The 8,654-nt window shown below is 40.3% G+C and overlaps 1 protein-coding gene across 6 annotated transcripts in view; it reads right to left on the reverse strand.

Annotated features, from left to right (window-relative positions):
* Nucleotides 1–5,240, reverse strand: part of tmcc1a (transmembrane and coiled-coil domain family 1a) — a 40,500-nt gene extending 35,260 nt beyond the window's left edge. For 2 of the 6 annotated variants that reach the window (XM_076100118.1, XM_076100128.1), the window contains exons 1-2: nt 5,037–5,231; nt 3,909–3,989 (exon numbers count right to left, since the gene is read on the reverse strand). The gene's annotated coding sequence lies outside the window, so the exon portion shown is untranslated. Of the gene's footprint in view, nt 1–3,908; nt 3,990–4,800; nt 4,994–5,036 lie in introns of those variants that run through there. The other 4 variants (XM_076100137.1, XM_076100145.1, XM_076100100.1 and 1 more) reach the window with 3 other exon arrangements.
* Nucleotides 5,241–8,654: the final 3,414 nt, after the last annotated feature.

Below are 8,654 nucleotides of genomic sequence, written 5' to 3' on the forward strand. Positions count from 1 at the left end.
ACGGAACAAGAAGTGATATATTGGGTGTGAAAAATGTCTGAGTCATCTAAGACTACCCAAACTGTGAGGTGGGAAGCTGCAGAGACAAAGCAACAGAGAGACTTTACACATTTAATTTAACCTCCACACAGGAGATATTATGTTGATGATCTATTATGGATGCACAAGGCTGTAAGTACCTCTGAGGTTTAGCTTGAACAGAGAACAAATCTATGAAGCAGCGCACTGAAGTCAAACATCACCGACGGCCGGCTGGGGCTATAGGTTTAAACCTTGCTTAAAGGCACGTCTCTGCATCTGTGCTCAACACCACAGCAAGTGTCCCGGTGAATAATTCACCATGTGCATGGAACTGACCCTGGTCCAGCTCGAATGTGTCTGAGCTGATGGAGAGAGTTGGTAGTGAGGATCTCGTTCCCTTGCTGTTTACTAGTAAGACGGATGTCCTCAGAGGGGGGTTCCCAGTGGAAGTTATGAGCGTATGCGATACATTTTAAGCCTCACGTATTAACCTGATAGGTGTTGAACAGTGGCTAGGCCGACTGGGCCAACACAGCTCAGGTTCCACCAGCTCTGGCAAGGAATCATCACCTGTCAACGGGCTGGAAACCACCTACACACCGGCTGAAATCTCAAACCAGAGATTGTGTTAAAGGAGCACGACCGTAATGAGAAAAAGGGAATGCAAGTCAGGGTCAACACAACTCGGAAGAGAACCCGGCCAGGTTATCAGGCAAGGGGGCATCTGGCTCTTTGTGGAGCCAGCAGGTGAGAACAACTTTTACGCAGTCAGATATAAATCATCCACATCGTCACCTATTTAAATAACTCTTCAGTCAGATTTCTGAGCTCAGGTAACCAGACACCTCTACAGCCCACTGGGGGGGGTTAGCGGGGATCAGCACATCCAAGCTCTGGTCTAAAAGCTCTTACTATGAGCGAGACATCGGGCTCAACGCGAAGGCTGTGGGTCAACGATGTCAAGTCTATACGCTCTGGGAGAGGATTCAAGTTGAAAGAAGGTATTAATCATGAGTTTCAAACTTCATCTAAAGCCCGCCAACAAAAGATAAGAAGAAGTAAACAAACTGAAACAAAGGACTGATCGAAATGATGCAGTTTGATGCCAAAGGCAAAGAATAAAATGGACCTCAGTCCTATTTTGTGGTGAAAGTCTTGAGACGCTGTGTGACCCTTGCTTCTTTTCTGCCTCTGTCTTCAAACATGGAGGGATAAGAGAGGAGCAGGCAGCTCGCTGCCAATAGAAACCACAGCTCTCATAAAGGAATGTCACCTTCATTCTGGAAGTCCTGCTGGAAAGAATGAGCCCACTCTGTCCACAGTTACAAGATACGTAGGATGGTACGGCTTCTTACTTGTAAATGTTTCTTAATGGCATTGGTTTGAAAACAACTCTGATTGCAGCAGAGATAAAGAATGATTTCCAGCTGTGGCATTAAGCTGCACTATGACACCTCACAGTAAAGCCCTGCTGGAGGAGGGACGACGTGAGAGAGAGGGTGAGAGAGAGAGTGAGAGAAAGAGAGAGGGTGAGGGTGACAGAGGGAAAAAGGAAAAAGTGTGTTTCCTCTCTGAGATACAACACTTCCTCTTTAGCCACGGCCGACCTTTAGTGGAGAGAACAGAGCCAAGTCAGTTCTGCCTGAATGATGCTGAGACTGTCTGTTTGAACTCCAAAAGAACTGAAGGAGAAACTGAATCTGAATTAGTCCACTAATCAGGAGATCCAGCTCCTCCTGTCCGCATGTCGAAGTGTCCTTGGGCAAGATACTGAACCCAAAAAAAGGCTGTGAAATCAGTGTGTGTGTGTGTGTGTGTGAACGGGTAAATGCTGACATGTAGTGTAGTGCTTTGAGTTTTCTGAAGGCTAGAAAGGCGCCTTATAAATACAAGGCCGTTTACCATTTAGCTGATAAGTGCTATGTTATGTTCACCCCCCTTTCACCCACAGCTTCCTTTAGTTCTGTGGCCAATGCCACCGGTCGGACCTGGATGTGCACAGTGTGCCTCCTGAGCCGCACACATCCGTTCAGGTGCCCTCACCAACCAGAAGGACTGTGGCGCAGCAACAAAGACATGAAACATCGACCTTCCCGGTCTCAAACACCGCCGGAGGTACTGCACCGCTGCCAAGAACTCCGCTCAGGTCTTTGCCGTATACGTCTCTCGCTACAACACATATCATTTTTTAAAATCTGCAGCAGAGCAGAGCAACCACGCATAAGGAAGAAAACAAGAGAAATGTGTTTGTTTCTCCTCAATGTTTCCTTTTCCTTATTGAATTATTAAACGTGGTCACATATTCTGTAACAGTAACACCAAATAAAGCATCTATTCCCCCATCTTCTATCATGCTATTCAGGGGTGCAGGGAGCTGAAGCCTTCGCATGGCACACATTGTGTGGGAAGTCTAGTATGTTCTGGACACGGTCTGTCACAGTGTGGGCGGACAAATCCACAAACACAGTGACATTCACGCTCACATCCACAGACAATTTAGAGGCCAGTTCACCGAACCGCTTTGAACTATGAAATGGGAGCACCCAAAGGAGATGTAACCAAACATTACAAATTCATAAACAATACTTCTGGCATGCAGAACGTAATGCACGACATTTCACTTAATCTCACTGCTTTATCTATCACAGCCAAACTCTAAATTGCCAAATAGACACATGTCTTACTTTCTTTACTTTTTGTCTTCTTTACCCATCAAAACATCTTATGTCTCTATACAATAGAAGTCTCTACCAATTTGGTTAACACATGAAAGCATCACATGTATACCTTTAACTATAATCTACTTCAGGTCATCTTTCTAATCCAGTGTCAGTGTGCAGCTCTGTTGAGAGAAATTCCAGCTCCCCTCTACAGCCAATTAATCAGCCCCTGTGACAGTCAGGCACACACACACACAGAGAGAGAGAGCTGCGTTAATCTTGTGATCTGATCTAGGATAAGCACATCTTCACCACGTCCGATGCCGAAGTGTTACATGAAGCTGATCACAAGTCAGAGGAAGAGGGAACTCCATCTTTAGGGACCACTGAGTTCTGTTTTGTAAGCACCGCGCACGCAAACACACACACACACACACACACACATAAACACATTGCACCCATACAAAGATTCTCAATTCTCAGCTCGGCTCACAACCGGGAAGGCATAACGTGAGTGCAGCGGGAGGAGGAGGAGGAGGGAAGCGTCATCTTGGTGGTCTGACTGTCGGAGTGAGACATGAATGGCTGCGTTAGCAGAGCCCTGAAGGGGCAGCCAAGCTCTCAGCCACTTAGCAGAGTATGCTGAAGATAGTGGGATACATCATGTCATACCGGACAATTAACCCTCTATCTATCTATCTATATATATATACACTGTACGTGCAGTGCAGTGTCAAAACCACCAGGTTACCAAAAATGGCCAGTTAGTGCTGGTATGATACGGCCAGAATCCTCCATCCCGATATAATTCATGTCATATCTCGATGACTCTCGTTTTCTGGTAGTTCAATGAATAAATAAAGCCTATTTTTGTATACTTCTGTGTGAATTCAATAGATGACAAATAAAAAATACGTATTATTATAGTGCAAAATGAACACTACAGTTTAAAGTGGAATTTTAAAAGACAAAATAAAGAAATATTTCAAGCTATACTCTGACTATGTCTACACGCATGCACACAAATACGGAGTAATCCGTTTAAAAGATTGATGAGACTTTTATGAGATATTCAAGTTAGTATGTGCTTGTTATTATCAATTTAGACGACGTAATTGTGTATCACGATACGATTCCACTGAAAGACGGTACATTATCGTATTGAATTATGGTCTAACCGGAGATGGAAACACTCAGAATAGATGAGCAAGTGGGTGAAAAGCAAACCTTCAGTCCATAGTCACGACGCTGGAGTGGATTTCCTTCATTGCAGAGGAGACGACAACCTGCTCCATCAGGCCCACAGGTCTACAAGGAAAGAAGAAGAAAGAGTGAGATGGAAACCGTGAGCCTCTACATGCTTCTCTTGGCACATTGTACTCTGTTTCTCCTGCCGGTGTGTGGGAGTCTGTCTGTGTCCAGGACACTGATAATAGGTTGCGGGAAAAAAGAAAAGAAATTGCTCCTCTGTGAAGCATAACAGGCATCAGATGTAATGAGGCTGCAGATGTCAAATGTATTTAGCCCATCAGATTGCATTAGCCAGTGGAGACTGAAATAAACGCTGCTGAAGGTTTATTAAAACTTGTAGTAGGTTGAAACTGGCAGGGCCCTGGTTAATATCATAAGAGACAAGATTACTATGGAAGCATCTTAGTAAAGTAAAGCAAAGTTTGAAGAATTAACTGGAGAAAAAACAAGCTACACACAACTTTAATTCACCAGAGTCCATCACTAGCTATAGCAAAGTTAATAAATACATTTCCAGATATAAATAAATACATGTTTTTACTATGTATTTCCTACTATACACAGCAACGATACAAACCTGTTGTAGATCAATACAAAATTCTACAAAATTGTAAAAAAAAAAAAAAAAAAAAGATTTAAGATTTAAATAGCTACTGCAGCAAAACACCCGCATGTTAACGCGCTACGATGACGTCACGGGAGATGAAATATAGCGACCGTTACGAAAGATAAGTTGAGCAACAAGCGTACTTTTAAGCGCTATAAAGCGTTAAATAACAAACAGACGAGTCGTCCTGCACGTTGTGAAATTGCGTGAAGCGATGTGTCTAAAGGGATAAAAAAAACAAAGAAACCCCAAAAAACCAACCGTTGAAATGTTCGTTGAGTGCCGGTCAGTGTTGTCCGATAACGGACTCAGGTTGACAGTCCCGTCCGTGTGTGTCATTGCACACAGAGCTGTTAAAGAGTGTCGGTGAGATGTCTACATCGACACTCTTTAACAGCTCTTCCTCGCGGCACAGAGGCGCAAACTGACGGTTAAACTACCGGAACGGAAAGGAAAAAAAAAAGCAAACTAAGAAGAAATGTACATTTCACACTTACACTGAGTGGGTGATAGCAAACTGTTGGAGCTTGACAGACGTTTAACGAGCGGTGCCCTCCCTCCTCCGAAGCAAACGGTCCGCCCAACGCCCAGTTTATGACGTCATGACGTAGGACGTAAAAGCTAAACCGGAAGAGGCCGAAGATTGTGTCGTGATAAAGAGGCATCACTCGTGTATAAAAACAGATACCAACACCTCTGGTACAGACATGAAAAATAAAAATAAAAACACTTTCAGTCAGTAATTACCACATACATGTGTGTTTAGTCTATCTAGGAAGCTAAATTAAAGTATGCACATTATTACAAAATGTTTTGAGGGCAAGATAACTGGGAAATTAAAATGAAATCAGGAAGTCAGCTGTTAAAGTAATCCAGACCTTTAATTAATGTTTCCAATTAAAGACATGTAGAACAGACAATAATAGTGGGTAAATGTGCCTTTTAAAGCTTACAGTAGATTACGACACATCATAAGTCAGTCAACTAACAACTAAAGTCTAAAGTGAGAAGTAGAGCACCTACTGTAAGAGACAGACATTATTTCTTGAAAACAAATGTGTGAAATGAAAAGGGTAAGACCAAATGTGTAAAAAGAACAGTGAAGGGAGTTCATTTATGGAACAGTTGCAGTGAGGAACTCATTTTAATGATTTTATTTATCTTAACTAAATATGCAGACAATGTAAAAGAATACAATGAATAAAACCGAGAGACAGTGAGCAAAATGTGTGTTCTATTTTCTGGTCGAACATACTGACATGGCTGACCTAGTTCATACCGTTTGGACAGTGAGCCAGTGATTTACAGCACAGTAGTTGTCAAAACCTAATCCTAAAGCTACCCAAGAGATGGACCTAAATGATGAAAAACTACTTTCTTAGCTGAAATAATCAAATGTTTACACATTGTACTGTTTGGCTAAATTCAATAAGCTTCATTGAGTCCTGAAAACAAGATCACTCTCTCCAGCTTGACATTTTAGTTAATCTCTCTCCAGTTCCACATCAAACCTAATTCAATACGTCAGTCTCCCTGTTCTCTCGCCTGCTCGGAGGAGCGTTTCATTTCTGGATAATAAGTGCAAGGTCTCCCTCTCGTAGCCTCGGTAGCTAAGGAAACATAAAATGTTTGTCACATATTCATTGTTTATCCCCACAAATAAATTATGTAAATACCAGTTTGACACAATTCCTCCACAATCCGTGTCATAGATTGCTACTCCTCAAAACATATAGACCTAAACCTGCAGTGTAGTAAAGCTATGGAAGCCCATTTCCACCAGCATAAAAAAAGAAAGTCACCAAAAAAAAAAAAAAATTCTAATTATTTATTTTTTTTGCTGGCGGAAAAAATGTAAAAAAAAACTTTTTTTTTAGATTTAAAAAAATATATATATATAAAAATAATAATAATAATTATAATTCTTTTTTTTTTTGGGTGGATTTAAATTTTTTTTTTACATTTTTTCCACCAGCATAAAAAAAATCTAATAATTCGAATTCTTTTTTTTTTTTGGGGTGGATTTAAATTTTTTATTTTTTATTTTTTCACCAGCATAAAAAAACAGGATTTTTGGTGCATCCATCTGTAACCATAACACTGACCAGATGTTTCCAGTTGCTATAGAAAGTCGAAATTATGAGATAGAAAGTCGAAATTATGAGTCATAGAAGCAGCTCTTCATAGGTTACCCTACATTTGACATATAAATGGATTGTGACTACATTGAAGACTTCTTTAAACGTGGCTTTACAACAGATGAAATACTTAAATTGCTTGCTGTTTCACATGGATTGCACTGAGCAAACACCCTTGAATAGAATTTTAAGCAAGAAGCAGCTCTGGAGTATAAAGAATAAAACCAATGTGGCTGAGGTGGCGACCTTCAATAAACAGCAACTGTAACTTTTTTTTTTTTGGCAGAAAAAAAGTAAAATAAATTTAAATAATCATTTTTTCCCTTTTTTCCGCCAGCAAAAAAACACATTTTAATCTTTTTCTTTTTTTCGGGGGGTGGATTTCTTTTTTTTAGTTAACTTTTTTTTTTTTTTCCCGGAAATGGGCTTCCATATGTATCTGCATGTTTCATTCATCTGAAAATTAAAATTAGCTGAGATGGCATGTGTTGCTCTAACTTCTCTCCACCAGATGGCAACATTGCCACAGACATGGAAGTCAGAGCAGCTGTAGGTTTTAAAAGTGGTCTGACTCAAAATATTTGTCTGTTCTCATGTTGTTCAGCTCTTTTAGACAAAATTCAAACTTCACTGTGATTTTGTCTGATATGAAAACCACACTGACTGCTCTGCACTTGAACCGTGTACCTGTGAATGGCTGCAGGTGATGATACAACCTGAACCGGAGAGTCTGATGGGGAAAGTGGAGGGAAGTGAATAAAGGGATACGTGAGGGTCTGAGAAGGGAGAGTGTGTGAGGATGGGTGTTTGTGTCTTTTCTCTTTGGACAAGTCGTCTCTGTGTGCACTTCATTTTTGACTTATAATGATTTTTGCCTGTTCCTTCATCAAAAATACATTTTGGTTGAATTGTCATATCATTTTGAACTATTTTCCTTTTCATTTTTTTGTTGTTATGTTGCTAATAATCCAAAATCCCACGAATTGTTCTGCACACGTATATGCCATTTTAACCTAAACAGCTGGACCAGGCAGTGTTATTGGGTTGGCTTTAACCTCATTGCTCATTAGTGGCGGAAAAAAAAGTAGTAGAGTTTAGATTTTTCTCACATTCTTTATTTATTTTGTAGAAAAACGATACAACTTAACTGCAATCACTTGGATTTTAAAATATGATAAAAAGGCTTTATAAGTTTAGGAAAGGTGAGAGTGTGAGCCACTGAATGTTCTGTCATTCAAGTAAACAAGGAGAATTCAACAAGCTGAAATCAATTTGACAAGAACTGTAACAAAAAGTGAGACAGATGAAAGAGAAAAGAGCTAGAGAAAAAAAAGATTGAAGCTATGCAATCCCATATTATTGTATGTAAGTAATAACAACCATGGCTTAAAAAAACCTTCAAGCACTTATTTAAAAAGCAAAGGATAAAATTAACAAACGCCTCTTTGTATAGCAGTAAATACCGAATGTAGTTGTACTCCAGTCTTAATATTGTAGGAGACATATTGCACTATCCTGTTTCAGTACCAGTGAGCTGTGCCTCTGCTTCGAATGAGACTGTGCCGGACGCCATAATTCACTCATCTAAAAAATAAATCACAGACTCCTGCTTCACTTCTTTTATTAGGATGTGTGAGGTTATTGTGTACATACAGTGCAACTCTAGTTGTGACATCCATACAAGGTGTAAGCGTGGGATAATACCCAACGAGGTGTCCATAATCAGGAATCAATGGACCACGCGGTTGTAGAGCTATTAATTCCTGATCATAGACACCTTAAAGGGCATTAACCCGCTTATACCATGGTCACCTGTCTAAGAAAACAAATGAAGACCATTAACTCATATTTTCAGGAGTTTTGCAACTAAAAACAAGTTTTCCACAAGCCATTCACTCTGTTCTCTGGTAACCCTCATGGCTTAATAATACCTGGAACAGTCATTACCATCCCATAAGGTTCTCATATAAGAACCCT

This window comes from Anarhichas minor, unplaced genomic scaffold, assembly GCF_050575085.1.
Source record: "Anarhichas minor isolate MPS153535 unplaced genomic scaffold, ASM5057508v1 ptg000003l, whole genome shotgun sequence".
Classification (NCBI taxonomy): Eukaryota; Metazoa; Chordata; class Actinopteri; order Perciformes; family Anarhichadidae; genus Anarhichas; species Anarhichas minor.